The sequence below is a fragment of the Dipodomys merriami genome, unplaced genomic scaffold (genome assembly GCF_024711535.1).
Source record: "Dipodomys merriami isolate MVZ:Mamm:240054 unplaced genomic scaffold, mDipMer1.0.p SCAF_16, whole genome shotgun sequence".
NCBI classification, from domain to species: domain Eukaryota; kingdom Metazoa; phylum Chordata; class Mammalia; order Rodentia; family Heteromyidae; genus Dipodomys; species Dipodomys merriami.
This window is the reverse complement of record NW_027202937.1, coordinates 21,736,251-21,762,788: the sequence shown is the minus strand read 5'-3', so window position 1 is coordinate 21,762,788 and position 26,538 is coordinate 21,736,251. Positions and strand designations below refer to the sequence as shown.

General features: G+C 40.0%; 1 protein-coding gene across 7 annotated transcripts in view; it reads right to left on the bottom strand.

Annotated features, from left to right (window-relative positions):
- Nucleotides 1-26,538, bottom strand: part of Atxn1 (ataxin 1) — a 414,394-nt gene that overhangs the window by 245,382 nt on the left and 142,474 nt on the right. For 6 of the 7 annotated variants that reach the window (XM_070024519.1, XM_070024520.1, XM_070024521.1 and 3 more), the window contains one exon: nucleotides 1,305-1,429. The exons of the other annotated variant lie outside the window; for it this stretch is intronic. The gene's annotated coding sequence lies outside the window, so the exon portion shown is untranslated. The remainder of the gene's footprint in view (nucleotides 1-1,304; nucleotides 1,430-26,538) is intronic. 7 annotated transcript variants of the gene reach the window in all.

The window sequence follows — 26,538 nt, the reverse complement described above, 5'->3', positions numbered from 1 at the left end:
TATGCGCACATAGGGAGACACTATTTCTTACGATCAACTGGCAAAGAATTCTAGTTTTTAGAATTGTCAGCCCTGGAAAAGGGTGTGTACGTAGATATTCTCACGGATTTCAAATGGAAATAGAAACTGAAATAACTACTGGATAATAATTTGGCAACAAGTATCAAAAATCTTAAAACCAGAAAAAAAATCTCTCCAATTTAGCAATTTGCTGATGATAGACAATTATGCTAAAGAAGCCATTAATATTGGAAACTAGCATAGAACTACAAGAATATCTTGGCAGCATAAAAGCAAAAACATTATAAATGACGCAATAGCCAGATTAAGGAGATCAGCTGAATGAACGGTAGGATATTTATTCACTGGTGTAGAATAGAACCATAAAAATTCTGTTGTAAGCCGGGCGTCAGTGGCTCAACCCTGTAATCCTAGCTACTCAAAAGGCTGAGGTCTGAGAATTGTGGTTCAAAGCCATCCTTGGCAGGAATGTCTGTGAGATTCTTATCTCTAATTAATCACCAGAAAACTGGAAGTGGCACTATGGCTCAAGTGGTAGAGCGCTAGCCTTGAGCTGAAGAGCTGAGGGACAGTGCCCAGGCCCAGAGTTCAAGCCCCATGACCAATCCCCACCCCCCCAAAAAATTCTGTTGTATAAAAAAAATCTACTGCTATAAAACAATGCTGTTAAGAATAATGAAAGTTAGCGGACTATATATTTTTATGACGACTCTCTGATTGTTGGTGCCGACGAATATTCCTTCAGAATTCTCCATTTCTTACCAATGCCTTGTCATCTATCCTAATTGGTGATCTCAAAATAAGTAGAAGTTATCTCTTTCCCACTATAAAAGCAACAGTTCTATTCTGTGTGTGTGTGTGTGTGTGTGTGTGTGTGTGTGTGTGTGTGTGTGTGTGTGTGTGTGTGTGTGTGTGTGTGTGTGTGTGTGTGTGTGTGTGTGTGTGTGTGTGTGTGTGTGTGTGTTACCAGGATTTGAACTCAAACTTTGGTCCTGTGAATCTTAGCTTCCTGAATAGCTAGAATGACAGACAGGAGCCAACAATGCCTGGCTCAACAGTTCTAGTTTTATCAAGAGACAGGAAGAATAAATACAAGGTTAATACTGGCCAGGTAGATATACACTCATTCCATATGTGTGAACATGTATGTGTGTGTGTGTGTGTGTGTGTGTGTGTGTGTGTGTGTGTGTGTGTGTGTGTGTGTGTGAAGAGCTATTAATATAGCCCACCACTAAACACAGCTAAATGATAATCATTTTTGGTTAGCGACTCAAGATATTTACCGATACCATCTGCTTTCATCCACTGGAGACCAGAAGCAATCGGCCCCTTCCCAGTAGAGCTTTTCCCACAGATTTTGCTTGAGTACAATAGGTGACAGGAGAAACTCAATGTAAGACACTTGAACCTGTAATTATAAAAACAAGATTCCCACTGAGTTCAGCAGCTTTTGTGGCCTCAATTAACATTAGCTAAAGTCACAAAAAAGAGAAACAGCCTTTGCATGATCTCTCTCTCTCTCTCTCTCTCTCTCTCTCTCTCTCTCTCTCTCTCTCTCTCTCTCTCTCTCTCTCATTATTATTGTTAAGGCAATCAAGTTTTTAAGTTTATGCTTCAAATATGACAGTTTTAGTTGCTAATTTTTTCAAACATTATTAGCATGATTATCTCTGTAAGGCCATTGAAAGCTGCTAGAAAGAGACTCAAAAAACCCTCCAGACTACCAAGAGTTTTAGTCACTAACCTGAAGGTCAGTCTACTATTTGGATAATCTGTAGTCTTCCTATGGAGGGGCAAAGGCATTAACAGAAATCTTTATGTCCAAAAATTCTCTGTAAGATTGAATGAAAGAAATCACAAATATTGCTATTTATGTGCTGCATTAAAAAAAATTATTGTGAAAATACCGCACAGAGGGGTTACAATTACATGGGCAAGGTAATAAGTACATTTCTTATCAAGCATTGTTGCCTCCCCCACACACCCCCACACCCCCGCCCGGCCAAAGTTGTAAAGTTCGTTTTTCAACATAACAACTTGTACATCTCATTGTTTCAATGGGTCCACCTGTATCCCTATTTAAACAATTTGTTTTTGTCCTTCCCCTCCACAAATTATACCAACATCAAATACAATGAAAGTAGGGGTTATACCGTGGAGGAGGGACATACAAACCACAAAGAAATCATCTTATAAATATGTTAGAAACAATAGCAAGAAAGAAAAAAAAATTTGAATACTTATCTTGGGGTTCATTTCACCTAAATCAACTTATCTGACCTTTTCTGTTTGTCACAGACATATACTAGCTATTGCAAATAAGGGAAACCATGGGACCTATGTTTCTTTGGACCTGGCTTACTTCACTTAATATAATTTTTTCCAAGTCTTTCCATTTCCTAACAAATTCTTTCTGATGGAGGCATAGAATTCCATTGTTATATATACCACATTTTCTTGATCCATTCATCTACTGAGGGGCATCTGGATTGGTTCCATATCTTAGCTATGGTAAATAATGTTGCATTAAACATAGTTGCGCTGGTAGCTTTAGTGTGGTCTTGTTTGTAATCCCAAAAGTGGGATTGCTGGGTCATAGGGGAGCTCTATGTGGAGTCTTTTGAGGAACCTCCATACTGCTTTCCAAAGTGGTTGAACAAGTTCACATTCGCACCAACAATACAGAAGGTTCCCTTCTGTCCACATCCCCTCCAGCATCTGTTGTTCTAAGAGTTCTTGATTATAGCCATTCTAACTGGGGTGAGGTGATATCTCAATGTTGTTTTGATTTGCATTTCTTTTGCAATATTTAGCTATAATTATTTTAAATATTTATTCTATATTATTTTTATATTGTTATTATTATTGGTGGTATTGTTATTTTGTTGCCTGTACTGGGGCTTGACTTTTGTTTTTTAAGGTAAAGATTTTATTTACTTTTTTTCTTTTAGTACGCTTGGCATTTTTCCCACAGACATTCTACCACTTGAGCCACATCTCTACTATCAGCTTTTTGCAGGCTAATGGGAGATAAGAGTCTTATGGACTTTCCTTTTCTGGCTGGCTTTGAACCATGATCTCCAATTCCAGCCTCCTAAATACCTAGGATTACAGGCATAAGCCACCAATGCCTGACCTAATCTACATCATTTCTTTTGCTTAAAACCCAACATAGAGATCCATATTCATCTATTTCTTTGAATTACTGTACAGAGTGAAGGGACTTTATAAATAAGTACTAAGGATTTGTCTAATGGATTTGCCATCAACTGTTTGAATGAACAGCAGACAGGTATGACTCTGACTTAGAATTGCAGTAATTTAATAAAATTGACTAAGCAGAGAGGACAAGGAGGCAAGGTTACTTTGCAACAGTGTTTTGAAAAAAAATCATGTAAGTGATTTATAATGCTACCAGAACATAACAGTAGTTGTGCACAGTGGGCTCAGCAACAAAGCACACTTACAACACTATGATATTATTCTCTCTCTTTCATACAGTCAATATATAAATGTCTTTTAGACATACTGTGCGCTATCAAAGTACATGCTGCCAACAGTATTACGTTGTGACATTTCCATTCTCAATTCACCTCATCTCGGTGATAAATGACAAACAACAAAGCATGTCAGATTTCTGACTGGGGCTCAACCCTCTTCTCAGAGGCGCTTAGAATTACATGAAAATATGTGCCAGGAAAACTAACTTCCTAACTTCCAATTGTTTTCCGTCAAGAATATGAAGTCACAGTTAAACTGAATCATGGTTCTCTTCATTGGTTACAATACTACGAGTGTCTGAACAGTGTGTAAATATAATGTTCTTTGCAACACAAAATAAGAGGGTAGAATAGATGAAGCTACCCACAAAATCCTTAATTCGACAATTTTTATGTGGATTCACCATTGATGTTATCATCAGGAGGACCCATGTGTGCGTGCCATGAAATCTGGTGAAATTTTAGCCATCGGGAAAAATTCATCTTGACTTGCTTTGGTCCTTTGGTGGGGAATGTCCTTCTTATTCTTTCTTGTTATGTGTCCCTTCACTTGGGCTTGGGTATTACTTCCTTTGTGATACATTCCCACGTGTACTGTATTTTACCCCCTCTCATTTCTCTAGTCTATGAGCTTATTAGACACCCTCACCAGACCACTGCATTTTTCATAACAACCTACATAGCTCTTGGGACATAATGTGTTCACAGTAAACACACATTGAATGTGTACACACACACACACACACACACACACACACACATTGGTACTCCCCAAAGGCCTCTTGTGGTGAGTTAAAGTTAAAGGTTAAAGTATAATTATTTTTTCCATTTTTAGTGAAATGAAACTTTTAACATTCTCACTTCCAGATGCATGAGCATTACATAAAAGCTGTTGAAACTGGTTTTTTTTTAAAAAAAAAAAAAAAAACAGACATGCTGTACCTTTTCCTGTCTGAGAATTCATCTGCAAATACTAAGTTAACACAGGGGTCTCTGAGTGTTCTCAAGGAAAGTATGAGTTAGGTGTTGGTCTCATGCACTCACTGTATAGAAATGGCGAAGAAGACACCGTCTCCTCCATAACCCTCGCATGCCCCACCTTCCTTGAGTCAGCAAGCCATGAAGGAGTTATAAATTCCACGGGCAGCTTTGTTCTGCTTCCTAATACTGGCCAGTACGTTGAGGGTGAGGAGTGACAGCAACAAAAAGCAGTACCGCCAAGGAACAGAACACCAGCCCTGATTTCCATTTTCCACTTCTCCAGTTCTTATTCCCACATCAACCAAGTTCTTACAGAGCTGCCTTGGATTTTTTCAAGACAACCTTTGAGCCCATGACCATCTGCCCATCTGCCCATCTGCGTACATATGACATCATCACACCACACACATGCCAACTCCTACCTCACTCCAAAGGCCCATGTTGCTCAGAAAAGAACAGTGGGCAGAAAAAAGAACAAGTTTCTCATAATTACCAAATTCAGCCTGGTCTACATTCACAAGTATGAGTCATTGTTGGGACAATACACATGGATTTTTCAAAGAGGTCATTGAGCCTTATTCTGTGGATTTTTCTTTCTTCTATGTTCCAAGATTTCTTGGCTTTGGGCTTTGGGCTTTGAGCTTTGGATTGTAGACAGGCATCCTAACCTCTCTATCTGGTTCCACTTGTCTATTACTGTCTTTCTATAAGCATTGCCACCCAAGTGAGCCCAGGGATTTCACCATCCCTGAGTGATCTGAAGATGATGGAGGCCGGTATGTAAGAGGTAACATACTATGTGACTTTCTTTGTTTCTGTTGTAGGTTCTTCCCGCTATGGTATATCCCTGTTGTCATTGTATTTGATTTTGGTATCTTGCATCTTGTTTTTCATTGATCTAATTTGGGAAGGGGAAGGGGAATAACAAAATGCTGAAACAAGGACACAAGATGAGCCGTTGCAACAATGAGACTCACAAGACACTATGTTGGAAATGAACTTTACAACTTCAGGGGCTGGGGAGTTGGTGGGGGGGGGTTGGGGGGAAGGGATAGTAGGAGAAAAACAAAAGGAGGGAGCAACAATGCTCGACAAGAAATCTACTCATTACCTTATTCACGTAATTGTAACCCCTCTGCACAGCATCTTTACAATAAAATAAAGTTTTTTAAATAGCTCATAAAAAAGAAGAAAAAATGGGAGCAAGAAGGGAAAATGCTCAACGATGCTACAATTTTAAGAATATTTGTGCTGGGCTGGGAAGGTGGCTCAGTGGTAGAGCACTTGCCTTGCATGCCTGAGGCCCTGGGTTCCATTCCTCAGCACCACATAAGCAAAAAGAAAAAAGCCGGAAGTGCCGCTGTGGCTCAAGTGGTAGAGTGCTAGCCTTGAGCTGAAGAGCTGAGGGACAGCGCCCAGGCCCAGAGTTCAGGCCCCACGACCGGAAAAAAAAAAAAAAGAATAATAAAAAAAAGAATATTTGTGCTATGTGCAATTTGAGACCTGCAAAAAAGGAATGCATGCAATATGAATATAATACATAAGCTAACAGTTTGGAACACTCATAGGTTGAGCACCTGATTTAAGAACCATTCTTGACTTGATTAATTTTATTTGTGACTTTCTAAAATATCCTCCCTTTCCCAGGGCAACTGCTATCCCAAATTTTGTTTGTGTTACTTCCTAAAGCATACTGTATAATTTGCTTGGCTTTTGTTTTCTTCAGTACAAGGCTTCCCACTTGCTTAGCTGGTACTCTACTTCTTTAGCCATGCCTCCTGCTCAGCTTATTGCTACTATTTTGGAGTCAGACATACTTTTCTGCTCCACCCAGCTTTAAATCACAATCCTCAGATTACTGCCTTCTGAATTGGCTATGACTGCAGGCATCAGCTACTGACGTTTGGCCAATTTTGCTTGATTTTAGATTTTATAAATGATCCAGTCATATGGTAGTCCTTTGTAATGCATTTTCCTAAACAGTAATGTTTCTCAAATATATTATTTTCAGGTGGTTGTAATTTGTTCTTCCCTATTGTTGCATAATATTCTGTTGTCCTGTTAAACTGAAATAATTTTGGCTCAACTCCTTCTCTGAACTTGGATGGTAAAGTATGACCCAAAGCAATGTATGAACATAGTAAACTGTACCTTAACTTAATATGTAAAGACTTTATAACCTAATCTTTGAGTATATTGTTATAACCAAGGAATTCTTAGCCAATCACAGAAGTTGAGTCTCAGCCAATCACAGCCCATCAGCTGATTAGGCAACAGCCATATAAGGTCACTGCTGACATAGCCAATAAGATTGTTGCTGTATAACTCATCTTTTTCTCTGGCTATAAATAAAACCTTTATATATGGAGGGGGGTGAGGGATAAGGGGGAGAGATGGAGCAATCCAAATCATCTTAGTTCTGGAATGCCGCCCAGTTTTAGAGCCATTTTTCTTACTCAAGTAGACTTTGTTAAATTTAACTCATCTCAGTGTTTCTTTTAACAGCTTCCCAGTGTGAATATATATATTTCCCTGTATTGATGGACGTCAAGATTTTTTTTTCAGCTTTCAGTTGTTGTTTTTTTTTTCTTTTGTTGGAAACATGCTGTGTCCATTAGAAATAATACATGTAAGCACAAACTTCCCTGGGGGCTGCTTAGCCATCATTATATGAACATTCACTGTTACTCAACAGTGTCCAAAATTTCCAAGTGACCACATCAATCGATACTCCCACCAGCAGTGAACACCCCATAATTTTTCTAACCAATCAATTATTTCAGAATTAGAAAACAACCTATTTGATCAAAAGCTTCTACTTTTGTTTTTTGTAGGCTCACAAAGAAATCAATATCCTCTACAGCTCTTTCACATGCTGGAGAGTTTATACCTCATTCATTATCAAATATAACAAATGAGGCATTTCCTAAAATATGTTTATTTTACCTTCCCCCCACCTTTGAAAACACCATTAACAAATGACTTGGGATGGACAGAGTAAATAGTATGAAGGTTCTCTAGAGCTTTATTTATCATGCAGCGACGTTAGGTATTAAAGGAAGCATGCAGAACCTCGAACTGCTCACCTCCTATGCTGTTTTTCAAGTATCCAAAACTGTGAAAAAAAAATTTGTTTCCTCCACTATGAGAGAGAAGCAGAAGGTACAGAGAGCTAGAGTTGATAAAGAAAGCCTCAGCGTCTTTCTAACAACAAAAGTAAGAACCTTGGTAATTAGGTTTTGCCAGATCTTGGCCTGGTGGGAAAAGATTCTTCCCTATCCATAAGATCTAGGTCAGAACTTGGGGCTCTTTAATGTTTGATCTTGGCTCCAAATCAGCTTGTTAACATATCCTTATTCCTCCAGGCATGCCAGTAGCCCTGGCTGTGATGGAGTACAAAGTCAGCACACAAAGAGGATGAGGAGAGGCAAAGAAATATACTAAGTCTGTCACTACACTAGGACTGTGAAGGCTGGCCCTACACAACGGCAGCTACTAGAGTGGCTATGGAGAGGAGAGGGCTGCTGGGCCTCATCAAGGCACATAGAAGAGACTATGGCACCAGGAAACACACTAGAGGTTGGCTAGGGCTGTTTCTCCATTCTGGTCTCTTTCTTACTGGGTAAACTCACCAGGCAGGGAATGGCTGAAAGGCAGGTGGTGAGAGGAAGAAGGAAGCCTAAGAGGCTTTCACAGGCACAACAGATGTCTTTGGAACATGGACTGTGACAGCAAGTAAAACAAGCAAGCTGTTAGTACCTGTCAAGTTGCCTGTTTGGGATGCTTTGGTGAGTTTCAGTTGAAGTTGCCTCTGACTAGATTTTCATACTGTGTAAATTATATAAGGCCTTCCTTTAATCACCCTGGAATCTGGCTTTAAAATTTTTATTATAAAGGTGATTTACACAGGGGTTACAGTTACATAATTTAAGTAATGAGTACATTTCTTTTTTGAACAGTGTCACCTCCTTCCTCATTCTCTCCCAGTATTTCCCCTCCCATCTCCCCTCCTCCCTAAGTTGTGTAGTTCATTTTTAATATAGTGTCTAGTGAGTAGCACTGCTGAATTGGTTCGCCCTTTTTCCCACCATTTCTGTGCTTTCCCTTTATCTTCCCAAATCGGATAAATTTACATACAAGACAAAGGGTACAGGAATAAAAAAGTTGACAAAAGGGGATAAAAGAAAGAAAGAAAGAAAGAAAGAAAGAAAGAAAGAAAGAAAGAAAGAAAGAAAGAAAGAAAGAAAGAAAGAAAGAAAGAAAGAAAGAAAAGGGGATGAAAGAAAGAAAGAAAGAAAGAAAGAAAGAAAGAAAGAAAGAAAGAAAGAAAGAAAGAAAGAAAGAAAGAAAGAAAGAAAGCCAGCAGGCAGGCAAACAGTACAATTTTAAAAAACCTTGTCTCTATTTCTTGGAGTTCATTTCAATAAGCATCATTTTATATGATCATATGCACATTAGCTCGACAGTACTGAGAGAGAGGTCAGGAAAGTCTGAAGATGCTCATGGTTTATTTTCTATTTAAAGTGTGGTTTTAACCATCACCTTAGCTGGGTGGGATGGTTTACACCTGTGAACTCATCACCTAGGAGGCCAAGGGAGGAGGATCTCTCCAGTTTGAGGCGACCATGGGGGAAATATATATACATATATATATAAGCACATATATATGGCTCCTAACTCAAAAGTAAAACAACAACAACAAACTGACTGAATCTATTTGAAGATCTAGGATCTGATGCTGGATGCCTGCAAATACAGTGGGGGAAAATGGGTCTGTAACCTCAGGTGCAGCTCAAGATTACAAAACAGCTTTCAGGATCAGCAACCATGTTAAAACATTACATTGCAAAAAACATAACAAAACAAACAAAAAACCTTTTGTAACACTGAGAGGTAAAGATCCCATTAAAATACACTCATTTTTCCACAACAAAAAAAAAACTAAAAATGACTTTGTATTCAAAGGTTATGTGAAAAATATGTCTGGCTTTTTATTCAGCGATTAGACTACCTTTTCAGAAGAATTATGGTATCTCATTCTAAGTGCTTAATGAGGAACTAATTAGTCCTCCTGTATCTCCCTTTAAGCTCCTATGGGACATGAGGTCAGAAGCCACTTCCTCCCCACAGCATCTTAGAGAGATTGCATTCAGCACCCCAACAGCATTTGTTATAGGAGCGGGCAGTCCTCTGCAAAGACAGCACAGATATAAGAACAAATACCAAGGGCTCCACCTTCATCTGGCAAGCTCAGCTCACAAAGAAAGCTAAACATTTATTATAAGATCTTGTAAAGGAGCTGTTGGAACAAGCTGGACCACCCACCCACACATCCATCACAATGATGTATTTTCTTTCCTGACCAGCATGAGGACAGCCTGCCTACTCTCTGCTAACTCTCACATCTGGGGTGCTCCTGGGCAGGTGCTGGACAGGTAAAACAGCTCCCTGATTTCACAGGCGACCCACTGCTGGCTCTATCTCTACCCTATGGGAATAGAGAAGCTCCCCTCTCCCCCCCTCTTCCCCCTCTCCCCCGCCCTACCTCCTTCCCTGAGGACATCAGCCTGCCCAGTGGCATCATGGGCAAATTAGGGGTTAGAAACACCTCCGGTGGAGGGAAGAAAATTCTTTTGGACTTTGCAAAGGAACTTTTTCATCAACATCGCCTAAGTGTGAAACATATTATGTGCCCCCCTGCCTTGTCCCTTAGCCCTGCCAAGCATGTGTTCACACACCTTTTGTTCTGGGCACCATCAGGGAAGCAAGACCCACTCAGAGAAGTGTTCCTTCCCATGTTCAAAGAGTATCTTACACATTCGAGAATACTGCTACTTCCCGACAAACCACAGAAAGCTATTTTCATTGCAAAAGGGAACATCTTCCCCAAGGCTAAATACAGCATTGCTAAATCTATGGTGAGAAAGAAGGCGGGGAGAGGACTATTGGGGTTCCCTGTATGGGTTCAAATTTTTACTAATGGGGCTAAAAGTATGACATCTGTGGTGAGGGAGAGTGAAAAGAAGCTGCTGGGTTCTAAGCTGTGCTAGACACAGGGTGACAGATCAGGATCTAGGTAACTAAGCCAAGTTGGTTCTTCAGAAGGATGGATGACTGCCGACCAAGTAACCTGTTCCTCTGCAGGCAATGGTCACTAACATGGTATGATTGTTATCACAGCCTTCCAAACACTCACTGTTACCTGAAACTCCAAAGCTAGATGTATCATTGTGTGTGTGTATGTGTGTGTGTGTGTGTGTGTGTGTGTGTGTGTGTGTGTGTGTGTGTGTAAGTAGAGAATCCAGATATATAAAAGAAGTAGACTTTTTCTCGGGGTGGTAATAACTTGATCCTCAAGTTCACTGGCTATAAAAGGAGGCATAGACACCACTGTCAGGTTAATAGGAGGCTAAAGTTCAATGATGTATGTAAAAGTACACAGCCCAGGCCACATCCACAGCAGCTGCTTAGACAGTCATTCTCTCATCCCCTTCCATAGGATGATCAGACATAGGACAACAGAGGCTGAAGGCTTCCTGATATGCAAATGACAAAACAGTCAGCAACTATGGAGTTGGGGGGGGCAGTAAGCAAGGGCATCTGGCTTTGTGGCACCATCTGTGTGGCAAATGTGAAGTCAGCTCTGTCGCTGCCATGTGGGGATCTTCTTTAGGACATTTATTAGTAACACTGACTGGCAAGTCTTCATACAAGAGCCACACCTCCCTCCTCCCAAAGCTGTCCCTGACTCGGTGTCCAGCTGGGGGGCAAGGAAGTGGCCATGTACATCTGCATAAGAACATCTGCCAACCAGGGCCCTCCCTGGCCAGGAGAAAGGTAGGCAAGCCAGCAATAAGAAGAAATACAGCTTTCAACCTGTAGGTGGCTAGGCTGAGGCAGAGTCTCTCCGGCTACTTAACAGGGCTAGCCCCATACCCAGTGGTATAGCCAACATCTGCTTTCCTTCCTGACACCATAGCATCACTGCACTTCTCTGACTGTGAGGAGCCAGCCATCATTGCCTCTCCAGGCCCAAACTACGCAATTTCACCCATCACTCAGGTAAATGAACCACAGGAAGGCTGAAACATGGCAGGAAGAGCAGGTACCCTGCTGTATGGATGCAGAAATATATTTTTAACTGAGAAGACTTTGCAAATCCCAAAGGCTCCCATTCACAATGCTGCTCATTAAACACAAGACGAATAAACACGAAGATGAGAGTAACCACATAGTAACCACCATCACAAATAAAGGAGATATTATTTAAAACATTAATATGAGCATCCCTCAGTCCACCTCTACCCATTGTTCCCCCTCCGTGATACCTAGAACACATTTTCAAGATCATAAACTAACATTGCGGTAGTGTTACCAGAGTAGGATTTTTAAAAGATTCACTTTCAGCAAACTTTAAAATACAAAAGAAAAGATGGGAAAAAATAAGATGTCATTCAGAGAGATCTGGTACATGATTGATGTATCTTCTTTTGCATCTGCAGTGAATTGTTGGTTTTTTTAAAATATTGAATAACCAAGAGTCTCAGTCTTCAGATCATTCGTGCTGGATATTATCTGTAATCAAGTTTTAACTTCCAGCGGACTTTTCCTCAGCCTCTTGTGAACTCCTGGGTCATTCCTACTGCCCTTTCTCTAAAGAACTGACTGCACAAAATGTAATATAACTTTAATACTATCTAAGCAAACCATGAGTAAATAAAAGCATCACAAAACAATTCAAAGCCAAAAGAAATGATTTTGGAACAGTGATATATATGTACATATATATGTATATGTATACATATATATCACTGCTTCTGTTCCATTAATACAGATCATTAAAAGTTGACTGTGTAATCATATTAAACAGTAGGCACAACGTTCAGAAAAATCTCTCCCTGGTGTTAGCTATGCAAAAAAAAAGCCTGCATTGAATGTTCAATGCTAATCAAATTCATCTCTTCTTAAGAGCAGTGTATAATAGATGGGTCGCCTAAAAGGAATGCTTTGAACAGAATACTTCACTATTGTCTGATTATTCTAAATTTAAAACTCCGACAAAGGAAAGGATTATTCTCCTTGAGGCTGAAGACTCATGAGGATTTGGTAATGAAATTCCTTTAGGAGAGCAAATAAAAAAATTGCTATCTACAAGCTGCCAGGGTGTTATGCCTGTATAGTGTTTTTATATCAAAGCCACCATTCATTCAATAACAAATGTTTGTTTGGAATAAATGAATGAAAGTAATAGCCTCGAAATACTTTACAAGTTTAATCACTTATAAGTTATGAATTAGGCAGCGACTTCAATGATTTCCAACTCACAGGCTGAGGTGGATTCAATGTCAGCTCTCAAGCAGCAGGCCAAAGCCAGGCCTGGAAATTGAAGTCATATCCTTTGACTCTTAGAAAATGGCCCAGCTGTTGGAGCCTGTTGCTGGTTGCAGGAACGTTTTTTTTTTTTTTTCTCAGCACTTTCTTGCAATCTGGAATGCAGGCAATCTAGGCCAGGTGAGGTAAGATTTAAGAAGCATAACAAAGCTAGGCCTGTTCCTGGAATGATACAGGCAGTCCAAAAAACAAAAAGACAAAAACAGAAATTAAAGAAACTATAGTCTCTCTGACATGCAAAAACTGAAAATAAAATTCTTGATATTTAAGTTTATTAACACTTTTACCCTATGAAGCATACAGAGAAAATTACTCATGTTAGAAGTGATATTATACCACGAGGGAGAAATAAATCTGCCTGCAGGACACAGGGTGAGATGTAAACACAGGGTTTTCTACTGCAGGCCTCATGTTTATTCTTCCACCAATATTGCAAACAACCTAATCTCTTCTTCTGTTCTGCTTTTAGAATAGGATGCAATCAGTAAGCAAGACAGATATTTAAAAATGTATGCATTTCAACTCAGAGGAGAAATACAAGTAGACTCTTTCACAATTACTATCTATTTAACAAGTAGGAAACTCTTATGTATCTCAAAGTGGGGGGTTCTCAAACAAATCTTACAGCTTTCAAAACCTATGCCCAATTTTTAAGGCACTTAGCATCACCCCCAGATTGTACTTTCCTTTCTGTGCTATGCATAAGCAAAGTGTCTGCCCTCTGTATCTATTTTGTGGTCCCAGTAGAAGTTTTGGAAGAGCTATCTGGGATCCACGGAAGAAATGAAGGTTTTCCAAAGGAGGCCTCCCTCCCCTTTGCTCCTGCTATATGCCTCTCAGTCTCCAGCGATTTCTGTACCCTCTCCCTTCCCACCTGGCCCAATGATCACCAATGCTCCTGACACCCCATATAGTAGATACATTCATTTCACTCTGTTCTTTAAACTTCTTTCATTTTTAACGTGAAGCATCAGAAGTTTTACTGCCCCTTAAATTCCAGCATCAGCTAGTAAACAACATTCTGAAGAAGGAAAGGTGATAGGCTAAGGTGGTAGGATCTATTTTGAAAACAGCAACAACAAAATAAACTTGCTTTGCTTTGTATTAAGGCCTTCCAGAAAAATCAAGAATGCTTCCAAATCATATTTTAGGTTTGTATTCCACTATGACCATAGGGAGACTATGTAACTGAGCCCAAGTTATAGCATACGACTAATTATGAGATAATGAATAGCAGCCAGCACACTGCAATCTTAAAGACCACTGTCAGAACACACAGGTCTTCAAGTGTAGGTGGATCCAGCAGCATAGCTTCTCCACCTCTACTAAAGGCCTGTTACCCAGAATCCAATTTCTGGGAAGTGTGAGAGCTTGATCCTTTCAACAGTTTCTGAAAGCATGAGGTCCTGGATGCTGGAACCAGGTGCCCCCTACAGGCAGGTCTGAGATTAGCCTTTTCCTCAGTTAACCATTCCTCATCAACCAGGCCTTTGACTTGCCTGACAGCAGAGATGCCCTCCACTCCTGACTTTCTCTCTTCTCCTTCCCAGACCCTACCCCAGGAAGCCCCAATATTCAAGGGAGAGTGCCATTCCTTTCTAGTTGAGTTTACACATCCTTGGCCATAGTGCCATTACTTTCTAGTCCAACAGTTGAGTTTACCCATCCTTGGCCCTGGACATCAAGAGGAGCAGTTGGCCGAGAGAGAGGTAGGTGAGGTCACACTGCTCTCCGACCTGACTATACATGAGGTGAGTATGTCCAAAGCTAGGCTTGACTCAGACTTTGTGTGGAGGTCTGAGATGGCCCCTGGACAAGGTTTCCAGAAGTAAGTGAGACATGGAAAGGCAGATGACGACCTTACCAAGGAACCAGAGCTGGGGCTCCCCCAAACAAGGGGCCTGGAGGTAAGGCACGGCAGGGTGTAGGAGGAGTAGGGCTGCCAGGGGAAGGGAACTGTGGGGGATAGAAGAGGGGAGCAGCCAGAGGCAAGGGTCACCAAAGTCAGAGTTCAGATATGGGGATGCCTTGGTCACAAAGGCAGATGGCATGAGGGGCAGAGCATGGAGTCCCAGCAGTCCCTGCACTCTGCCAGGATTTTCCCAGTTGTCATCAGGAGATAATCTGCCCTGGAGAAGTGGGGCCCCGGTGCGACAGGCTAGAGGAAACTGAATTCACAGGGGTCCCCTGTCTCCATGAGTCTCCTCCATGAGATACAGGTTTGGAAGGAGACCTTGGTGAAGGTCCTTCTGCCAGGCTTGAGCATGTGGTAAGGTCTAGGAGTAGATGGAAACTATTTCCTTGAATGGAGCTGAAGGTGCAGCTCAGCGATAAAGCACTTGCTTAGAATGGGTGGGGCTCTGGGTTCTACATCCTTAGTGCCACAAACAATCCAAAGCAAAACAAAATTCCATCCTCAAGAGAGATAAAGGATGGGGGCTTAAAAAATGCTTTATGTCAGACACTGGTGGCTCATACCTATAATCCTCGCTACTCAGGAGGCTGAGATCTGAGGATCGAAGTTCAAAGCCAGCCTGGGCAGGAAAGTCTGTGAGACTCTTATCTCCAATGAACCACCAGAAGTGAAATTGTAGTTCAGAGTGACAGAGCACTAGCCTTGAGTGTGAAAAAGCTCAGGGACAAAGCCTAGGCCCTGAGTTCAAGCCCTATGACTGATGAAAGAAGGAAAGAAAGAAGGAAAGAAAGAAAGAAAGAAAGAAAGAAAGAAAGAAAGAAAGAAAGAAAGAAAGAAAGAAAGGAAGGAAGGAAGGAAGGAAGGAAGGAAGGAAGGAAGGAAGGAAGGAAGGAAGGAAGGAAGAAAGAAGGAAGGAAGGAAGGAAGGAAGGAAAGAAAGAAGGAAAGAAGGGAAGCAAGCAAGCAAGCAAGCAAGCTTTATACTTGAGTTTTTGAAAGAGAGAAACAAGGAAGCCCCATTTGTAGAGGTGAGACCCAGGATATATGTTACATGTGGGAATTATATTCCTTGCATATGTGTGCAATATATTCTATTATCACATCAGAAGAAAGTGGAGGAAATTACTCATTACAGACCTCAGAAAACAAATTCCAGGGCAAGAAACAAGAAAGAGCATTTATTAGTGTAAAAGTCATAGAAACTTTTAATCCTTTATATGAACTGCTTCCACTAATATCCAATTACCAGGCAGTGCAGTACTGGTTAATTAATATTAATTAAAAGTATCAGGAACTATGAGTCCAGTTAAATGTCTTCTGTAAGTTATATTTTGTGACAACACTAAATCCTCTTTCTTTATGGTCAGGCTATTTTGTGGTGGTGCATATACATTCAGAAGCTGGGAGCAAAAATGGACATTCTTCCCTCTAACCACTTCATGTCACAGAGATGACCTCCCTACAGCCACAAGAGAACTAGTTTATAGCAGGGCTGGGCACTTAACAGACTCCTCAGAGCCTCCTGGCTCCTCCTGGAATGTTCTTAAAATCCTGAGCACTTAACACAATCTTTTAGAGGCAGTAGGAAATAGGTAAGATGCTTGGGGCGGGGGGGGGGGGGGGGGGGGGGGGAATAGGGGATGGTGGTTAGAGAGTAAACTCAGAGATTTGGATGCTGGAGCTCATAGTTAGGTACTTTATTTCTTTTCTTTTTCTTGTTTCTTTTTTTTTTTTTTTTTTGACCAATATTGGGGCTTGAACTCGGAACCTCATGTTCTTGCTTGATTATTTTTTCTGCTCAAGGCTAGCATTCAAACATTTGAGTGATAGACACTCCCAGGTCAATGGTAGTTAATTGGAGATAAGAGTCTCACAGATTTTTCTGCTTAGGCTGGCTTCAAACCTCCAGATTTCAGTCTCTTGAGTAACCAGGATTATAGGTGTGAGACACTAGTGGCCAGGCACTAGGGGACATATATATAAAGTAATTGGTAGGAGAGTCAGTGGGGTATAGTAGTAAACATATACATTATCCAGCCAGAAAACCCACGGATCATAGAGGTGACTGTGGCCTGAAACAAATTATAGAAATTTCCCAAGACAATATCATGCTAATAGTGCTTATTTACAAAGCTATGGGACTAGATGATATCCTATGTCAAAAGCACTTACCACAGCACCTAAGCACAATAAATACTGTATTTCTTTATTAATGTCTCCTGCACAGTATTGCTAAGACAACCTTGCCTTTGAACATGTACAATGGGTACCTGGATGGCAAAAGGTATTTCAGGACTAAGTAGAAATATTTCCTGGGTAACCATGCAAAGCACTCCTAGTGTCAGTATTAGAGTCCTGTGTAACTTCAAAATAAAGTGGCAAGATCGAAACACTGCAAGTGTTGGAAGAGCCAAGCCTGTTTCTGTCATGTAAAAACACATGGAAATATTCCTGTCTACCTTGGGCAACTGTGGTCAAATGCTAGAGAGCATCTCCTACTTTATACTGAAATGGGTAGAAAATAAAGATATCTTAGGTGAAGGTTATTGCCAACTAAACTGCCCCTTAGGGTCCTTAATGATGGATCCTTGATCATTCCTTCACATCTCTAAGAACTGATCACTGATGCTGATACAAACAAATGTTTGCAGTTCACAGCACGTCTTTCTGGATATCCAGGAGCTGGGGTGAAATGCCCAAGGCATCACAGGACAAAGAAGCTGTTTGCCTTAGGCAAAAGGCCTTTAGCTCATGCTGAGCCAACAGGACTGTACATCTGTCTTATCACATTCCTTCTTGCACATAATGTGAGCAGCAAATGACAGAGTAACGATTCATGGGGAAAATAAGTCAGGAGGTCCTATGTTTTATTCTAAACAGATCTCCAGCTTAAACTACTGTTTGCAGGCCAATATTTGATTGTAGTTCTGGTCAGATCTGTTCCATTGGCCTGGTATTAGTGGCTCATGCCTATAATCCTAGCTACTCAGGAGGTTGAGATCTGAGGATCTGAGGTAAGAAAGTCTGTGAGACAAGTAATCACCCGAAAACCAGTAGTGGAGCTGAGGTTCAAAGTGGCAGAGCACTAGCCTTGAGCAAAAAACACTCAGGGACAGTGCCTAGGCCCTGAGTTCAAGCCCCATGACTGACAAAACAAACAAAACCAGATCTGTTTCACAGAATCCTAGCAATATTGCCTCTGTTCTAGAACAGCCTATGATCTCCATGTTCCATCAAAAAAGATTAGCTCTATCTCTAACACACACACACACACACACACACACACACACTACAGCCTCTCTTTTATGTAGTCAACTTTGTTGACAAAAATTGCAGCTACGCTGGTGACAACAGAAAAGATACCACGTAAGTCAATAAACAAAGCTCTTCTAAGTTCATTAAACTGTGAGATACCCTCTGCCAGTGTGCACTTGACTTCCAGCTTGTTTCTGACCACACTGTGCCTAGATGTGAAGAGAAGTGAGGTGTTTTTTTTTTTTTTCACTCTTCTCCAAAGACATGTGATACTATTGTTCTTTGTTTCCTTAAAGTATGTGGGCATTCTTGCTCTCCCTAGGAAGGGAGGGCCTGGAAGGATCGCCCAGGCTTCTAGGGTGAAGCAATTATCTGCTGAACAACCAGAACCCAGTTACAAAGGCCACCAGGAAAAGTACAAAGGTTGAACGGGCATCACTTTGAGTCATAAATGTTTTGCCGGCGAAGTGAGGAGTTGCTAGCCCGGTGTTCCTCTGAACCTAATTGGACCTTGCAGCACGACGCTCCAGGGGACAATTTCAGGAATATAGGTGGAGCTTGCACTTTGCTAAAGCTTATGTCTGGCAAATCTATGTGTGGGCCTATCTTTTATTAACTACTTGATGTGATCTATACCCCAGGGAGGAAGTTCATTATTTAACAGAACTGGACCAACTTTTTAGCGGATAAAATTCACAGATGTTTCTGCTTGCAATACTAGCTACTCAGAAGGCTGAGATATGAAGATCACAATTTGAAGCCAGACTGTACAGAAAACTCCTTGAGATATTTATTTTCAATTAATCAGCAAAAAGCTGGTATGGCTCAAGTGGTAGTGTGCCAGGCTTGAGTGAAAAAAGCCAAGACAGAGTGTAAGACCCCAAGTTCAAGCCCCAGTACCAGCACATACACACACACTCACACAAACACACACACAAAAATCGATCGATCAAAGCCAGATGCTGGTGGCTCACACTTGTAATTCTAGCTACTTAGGAAGCTGAGATCTGAGGATTGTGGTTCAAAGCCAGCCCAGGCAGGAAAAAGTCCGTGAGACTCTTATCTCCAATAAACTACCAAACAACTGGAAGTGGTGCTGTGGCTCAAGTGGTAGTGTGCTCACCTTGAGCTGAAGAGCTGATAGGCAGTGCCCAGGCCCAGAGTTCAAGCCCCACGACCGACAAAAAAATACAATAAAATAAAATAAAGATCAATCAATAAAGCTACAGTAGGAACAATGAAAAGTAAAAACTGGCACTCTGGAAAGTCAAATCATCCATGTGAAAAATGAACTTGAAACACTACAGCAAAATGCAGAGGAAAAGAATAAAAAGGATAAACAGTAAAATAGATTAAAACAGGGATAGAGGACAAAGTCAGAATGTCCCACGGATATTTGCATCCATGAAGGAAATCCAACACTACGAAAGAAGCAAATATTAAATATACAATGTAAGAAAACTATTCTGAACTAAAAAAAAACAATTAATTTTTACAGAGCAGGAAGCTCAATGTGTTTTTTTTAAAAAAAAAAAACAACAGAATATTTACATAGCAAGTTAAGGATATAGCTCAGTAGTAAAGAATTTGCTTAACATGCATGCCCAGGACCCTGGACTAAAGCCCAATACTGAAAGATAAAATGAAAAACAAGCCTGGTGCTGGTGGTGCATGCCTGTAATCCTAGCTATTTAGGAAGCTGAGATCTGAGGATCATGACTCACAGCCAGCCTGGGTAAGAAAATCTATGAGACAAGGGCTAGGAAGGTGGCTTAGTGGTAGAGTGCTTGCCTTGAATGCATGAGGCCCTGGGTTCAATTCCTCAGCACCACATAAGCAGAAAAGCTGTGAGTGGTGCTGTGGCTCAAGTACTAGAGCGCTTGCTAGCCTTGAGCTGAAGAGCTGAAGGACCCAGGCCCAGAGTTCAGGCCCCACGACCGACAAAAAAGAAAAGAAAAGAAAATCTCCAAGACTCTTATTTCCAGTGAAGCACCAAAAAGCTAGAAATAGAGCTGTGGCTCAAGTAATAGAGTACCAACCTTGAGCACATATACTCAGGGACAGCAACCAGGACCTGAGTTCAAGTCCTAGTACCTATACAGAAGAAGAAAAAAGAGGAGAAGGAGAAGAAGGAGGAGGGGTGGGGAGGAGGAGGAGGAGGAGGAAGAAAAGGAGGGGGAAGAAAATTGAGACTCCTACTTAACAACAGAAAAAAGGAAACAACTGTGCATGTTTCTGATGTCAAATTTCTAAATGAATCAAGTTTTCTACCGAGGTATGATAACTAAAGAATAAACATATTCTTGAAACTAAAGAAGAAATAATACCATATTTCATCAAAAACATGATTTAAAATTCTCTAAATCAATCAAAAATTTCATTTTTAAAAATAAAGAAAAGGAGGAATCACTTTAAAGCATTTATAACATGAAATTGAATAATATAAACAGAAAACTGCTGAATGGAGTTACAGAAAAAGGAGTCAGGTTATCCACACAATTCATACAAGATGTTGCATAATATTGAAAAATAATCATTCACTAGATGAAAATATGTACATTTATCTTTCAAAGGCAGTAGGAAAGAGCCAGATGCCATGGCTCATACCTGTAGTACTAGCTACTTGGGAGGCTGATATTTGTGAATCAAGGTTTGAAGCCAGCCTGGGCGGAAATGTCCGTGGGATTCTTATTGTTAACTAGCCAGCAGAAAGTTACAAGTGAAGGTGTAGCTCAAGTGGTAGACTGCCATTCTTAAGAGGAAAAGCCAAGAGAGAGAAGTAGTGGTGAACTCCAGGGGAGAATAAAAATGGGTGGATCTCATTTTACATGGAGAAGAGGTACGTTCGAGTAACATTCCTGACATTTCTCAACTAGAAACAGAGGTCAAGTGTAATCAAATTACAAAAGACAACTAGAAGATGAAATATAATGCATAATGAGAATATGACTAAAGAATAAATCACGTTGCACAAAATGGGAAATAATGGAAATATCAAGGAATCATAAAAAGGATCAAGAATAAGATGACAACAGTTAGAACAACTAAACAACACTGAAGATAGGTATCGATTCTGTGAAGAAATAAAAAGAGTCGGGCTGAGAGCATGGTTCAAGTGGTAAAGCACCTGCCCAGCAAGTGCCACCCTAAGCTCAAAAGTCAGTACAGCAACAACAAGTTGCAGATGGAATAATAAATTAAGAATGACCTAATAGTATGTACAGGTAACCTATAAAACATTTAAATATAAAATATAGGGCAAAAGAGAGTCAGGCACCTGTACATTTAAAAATAACAGTTACAATGTTAATATAAAAATCAAAACTTTTTTGTGACAAGGAGTACATTTTAAATGAGAGTTGACATTTATGTTCCAAACCAACACATCATGAAGACACTGCAGCAAAATGTAGGTAACTTCTAATGAAGGATGAATACCTTAAATGTTTTCATTGTGAAGAAAATTTCAGATGAAAGGACATTCAGCTCTATTAACTGAAAAAGAAAATAATCACACTAAAGATAGCAAAAAATAGGGGCAGAAACCAATACCAACACTATTTGCAAGATTTCAAAAGGTGGTTCTTAAAAACATACAACACAAAACAGACTTACCACTAGCTAGTCCCATGGTCCAAATAACACATAAATGAAATTTAAAATAGTGGAATAAAAGCATGAAGATTAAAGGCATTTTGATTATAAATAATATGTATATTAATAAAATTGTAAATATAGAAAGGGAAGGTTTTCTAGAGAAATGCAAATTTTTTTATAGTAAACACAATTTTTTTTTTCTGGTCAGAAAAATTACTACAGAAAAACATTTCAGAGCTCGGAGTAATAGTGCATGCCTATAATCCCAGCAGTCCAGAGGCTAAGCGTGAGAATTCAACATTAGCCAGAGCTACCCGGTAACACTTTTACAAAAAGAGAAAGAAGAAAAGAAAACAATTCAGAGGGAATGCCTTTCATAGTATAACAACCAAAAAGGATCTGAGTTCAGTGATTTAGTTTGGGGATCAAGTTATTTTAAAAACTTCCAGGAATAGAAGATATCCGTGATATGTAAATTAAATTACACAAGTCAAAGTTTTACTGACTTCATAGAAAATTATCGTTATTAAAGATAGTGAAAGGGCATTTTGTGAAAGAGTCTGTTGAACCTTAATATTGAAAATTAGAATACTACTCATTGTCCACAATGAAAGACATTTCTCATAAATCAATAGCCAATGTTTTACTAAAGGCAAAAAAATTATAAGAATCAAAGATTAAATTCAGAGGGCAGAGAGTGTGGTAGAGGATCTGGTTAGTATGATGAGGCTCTGGGTTCCATCCCCACCATAGCAAAAACTACTAAATTCAGGAGTCCAATTGTGTATCTGCTCTGCTATTACTATTCAACATAACACTGAGATGTTGGAGATGAAATGAAAGTAAACCATTTTCAGTTTTCCTTATTGGAAATGCTAGTAGTGACTACTGAGAGCATTTAAAGAATTTAGCGAGATTAACAAAATGGCTAGTTCTTAGGAGAGGTGCGTGGGCCCAGCAATAAAAGGTGAAATTATAAAAGATATGAAGATTAAAGTCTATAATTATAACCAACACTATCAAATTTCTATGGGAAACTTAACCAAAGCAGCTCAAATTGTATAAAAACCGACCATGTTCTACTAAGGTACAAGGAAGAAGACTGCAGGGATCGAAAACTGTCACAGAGTAAGGAGGCTTCCGTTCTCTTTAAATCCATATGGAATGAGTTGCAGTAAAGATCTATTTTAAACATGTTTTTACGTCTGAGCAAATTAGTCTTCCATCATGCATGTATGGAATAATAAACGAATAGGCTAAAAATAACCAAGAAATTTTGGGGAAAAAAAAAATTCTAGGAGAGAGCTTGCCTGCTTGCCTTACAAATTATTAAAATCATAGAATCAAAACTGAAATGGAAACACACAAAGAAAACAGAATACAAAGAGAAAGAAATTTATGGCAGGAGACAAATTGGATAAACTTTTGGCAAAAGTGCTCTAGATACTCATGTCTGAAACCAGACATTGAAACAAACTTCAACTATCAACTACAAGGCAATAAAAGAGCTATAGGAAGTTACAATTGAATATTTCTTTGATCTTACTGAATGAAAGGCTCTTTTAGGTGTATAAAAGCAAAAAAATTATTAATGTGTTTGACGTACACATTTTGAATATTTGTACATCAAAATCATCATGAATAAAATTCATAGGAAAGTATCAATGGGGGAAATACATTTGTAATATCACTAACAATGAATACCATTAACACACAAGTACATATAATTACAATTAAAACATACATTTCCTAACACAAAGCAAGGAATGCAAATAGCTGGTTTTTACAAGGAAAAAAACCCTGAGAAACATAAGGAAAACATCCAGTTTCATGCAAGACCACACTCAAGACAAAAGAAAATTTAAACAAAGATATAATTTTTAACTTATCAACTTGGCAAAGGCCTTTGTTTGTGTCTGTTTTATAGTTCCAGTACTCCGTGTGGTCCAGAGTGCAGACTGGTGAACAATCATGCTTGGTAAGTGTTCAAGTAGACTGATTTAATAACACATATCAAAAACCTTACAAAGGTCCTGAGTATTTGAGCCAACAGATCCAAGTCTAGAAATTTACCCAAATAACCAGAGATATTTCAAAAATGAATACGTATAAGGAAGTCTAACCCAGCATTCCTAATAAGAGCAAAGCAGAGTTAAATGTTGAACAAATATATTACTTGCATGAATTATAGGAATTATAGTGAATTATAAGAACTCTACTTATGGTTACTGGAAGTATAAATATCTACAAGAAAGGTGCAACTTCATAGGCCATAAGAACTTGCTGTGTTGGCTTGGGAAAGGTACAGTATAGTGACCCACTAAGCTCACAACCAGAATGGTCCCAGTTTTAACATGGAGGTGCTAGAGACACCAAAAATGTTTGTACTTATCTTCTTTTTGTTATTTCTGTGTGCTGGTCCTAGATTGAACTCAGGGCCTGGGTGTTGCCTTTATTCACTCAAGGCTAACACACTACCACTTGAGCCACAGATCCACTTTTGCCTTTTTAGTGGTTAATTGAAGAGTCTCATGGGCTTCCCTGTCCAGGCTGGCTTTGAACTATAATCTGCAGATCTCAGCCTCCTGAGTACCTAGGATTACCTAGGTGTGAGCCACTGGCTCTTCATTTTTTTTTTATTCCTTATTTTCCTAAATATATATATAGTATATCCGTGATCAGGGAAAATGGAGCAATGGATAGAGTAGGCTTAAGAGTCAGGCTGCTTACATTCAAATTAGAGCTCTGTTAGTTGAAGCTCTGCCATTTGGGATCCATTTTCTTAGGCCTCAACTTTCTCATTTGCCAAATGGAGCCCCAACATTAGCTATGTTGTTGGGTTATTCTGCTGACTGAATGTAGGTACAATGTATGTAAAGCACTGGGATCAGTGTCTGGATAAGAGTAATTAGCAGTGTGAGTTTGAGGCCTGATCCTATGTCTGCTCTGTCCTTGGCTGTTCCATGGGTGAATTGGGAAACTCAGAAGTTTAATTTTCAGAGGGAAATGTATATTTTTAAAGGCCCTAGATTCCCCACCCCATGTCCCTCCCTGCTCTCTCATCTTTCTCTGCAAATGTGGAGTGAAGACAATCCCATAAGGGGATCAAGACAATCTGATTCTAGGATGTCCAGGCCCACTAACAAGCCATGCATGTCTTCATTCAGGGCAGTCTCTGTCTGTCTGTCTGTCTCTGTCTCTGTCTCTCTGTCTCTCTCTGTGTGTCTGTGTGTCAATGTGTCTATATGTCTGTGTGTGTGTGTGTCTGTCTCTTTCTCACACACATACACATACACACACACACACACACACACACACACACACACACACACAAAATCTGCCAAGATAAAGTCCCTCCTGTCTTAGGCTTCTAAGAAATTTGAGGAATAGTTAATATAAAGGCTTAAGAGATGCTTTGGGTTCTGTAAACAGTCAACCCAGGTCTAGAACAGATGGCTTTGATACAAAAGCCAGAAATCAAAGAAACCAGGGGCTGTTGATCATCAACTGGCCCACATATAGCTTAAGAAAAGGCTTTTACCCTCCAGAAAATGGATAGCTTTAAGACTAGGCAATCAGTGAGCTGAGAAAGACTAGCTGAGCAGTAAAGAGTCACCAGGCTGTTCCTAGGGCCTACTGTACCCACTGGCCAGTCCTGCACACCTTCCTCTAGGGCTCTCATGCAGGACCCATCCAGACCTGAGGTTCTATTAAAATAAAGGTGACGACCTCAGCTTTAAATAAAACATTAGCTGTTTTATTTTTAACTTCAAAGCCGGCCAGCCCTTGTATCCCAAAACAAAACAAAAGAGAATGACAAAGAATAAATGCTTTCTGAATTTATAAATGCCTTCCAGGCATCCGGCAGAGGCTTTTTGCTCTTCCCATGCAGGGTTGTTTCAATACAGTGTAGGAAGGTGACAAATGAGCTCAGGTTAGAAGGCATTACCTGCTCAGAGCCCAAGGTGATCAGGCGCCATTAGACACAGCACGGGACCACATGCATGGAGGAGATAGCCCTGCTCTGTGGGTTTCCCTGTGAATTCTTCTACCTGAAGCCTTGTCTGCAGCCCTCTCTGGCCAGATGCCACCTCAGGCCTAGACAATAGCACTCCACAGGGCAGGCAAGAGCTGCAGCAGATTGGAATTAGCTGAATCTGAAGTGCAGGCAAGTCTTTGTACATGCAAAATAGAAATAGTCCTAAATGGGGCGCATGATTATTTGTTGGAATATATATATATATATATATATATATATATATATACATACATACATACACTTAGGGAATTAATGACAATTTGATAGGATGAAAAGAAAAAGAGACAAAGTCACATCAGGATCAGCAGCATAGAGCAGGCAGCCCAACCCAACGGAACAGGTAAGACACCTGTATTTCATGTCAGGCACCCTGGTTTGAATTCTAGCCCTCAGCACTCACAAGGTGGGTAAGTAATTTAACATACTGAGCCTCCATAAAAAAAAATCTGTAGAATAATAACAACAACAATATCGGCTCAAAGAGTTACCGAGCTAATTCAGACATGCATTCACTTGGTGCATGATTATTGTACATTTAGATATGCAAAGCCCTGTGCTAAACTCTCGAGGTACTCTAGTGAGAGAAGTAGGCACAGGCTCACTTGGATGGACTGGAAGCTTCTCTCCACCGAGTTGAATAGAGAGAGGCATACAGAGATGTGTAAGGAAAATGAAAGCAGCAAAGGAGATGGAAATGGAATTCATTTCAGAACAACGCAAATACTCTAAGATAGACATACGCTTTCATCAAATGGGACATGTACAAAGACCTTAACTCAGGCCACATATGAGCAAGGGAAGAGGGTGATGATGATGATCGTGATGGTGATAAGGATGATG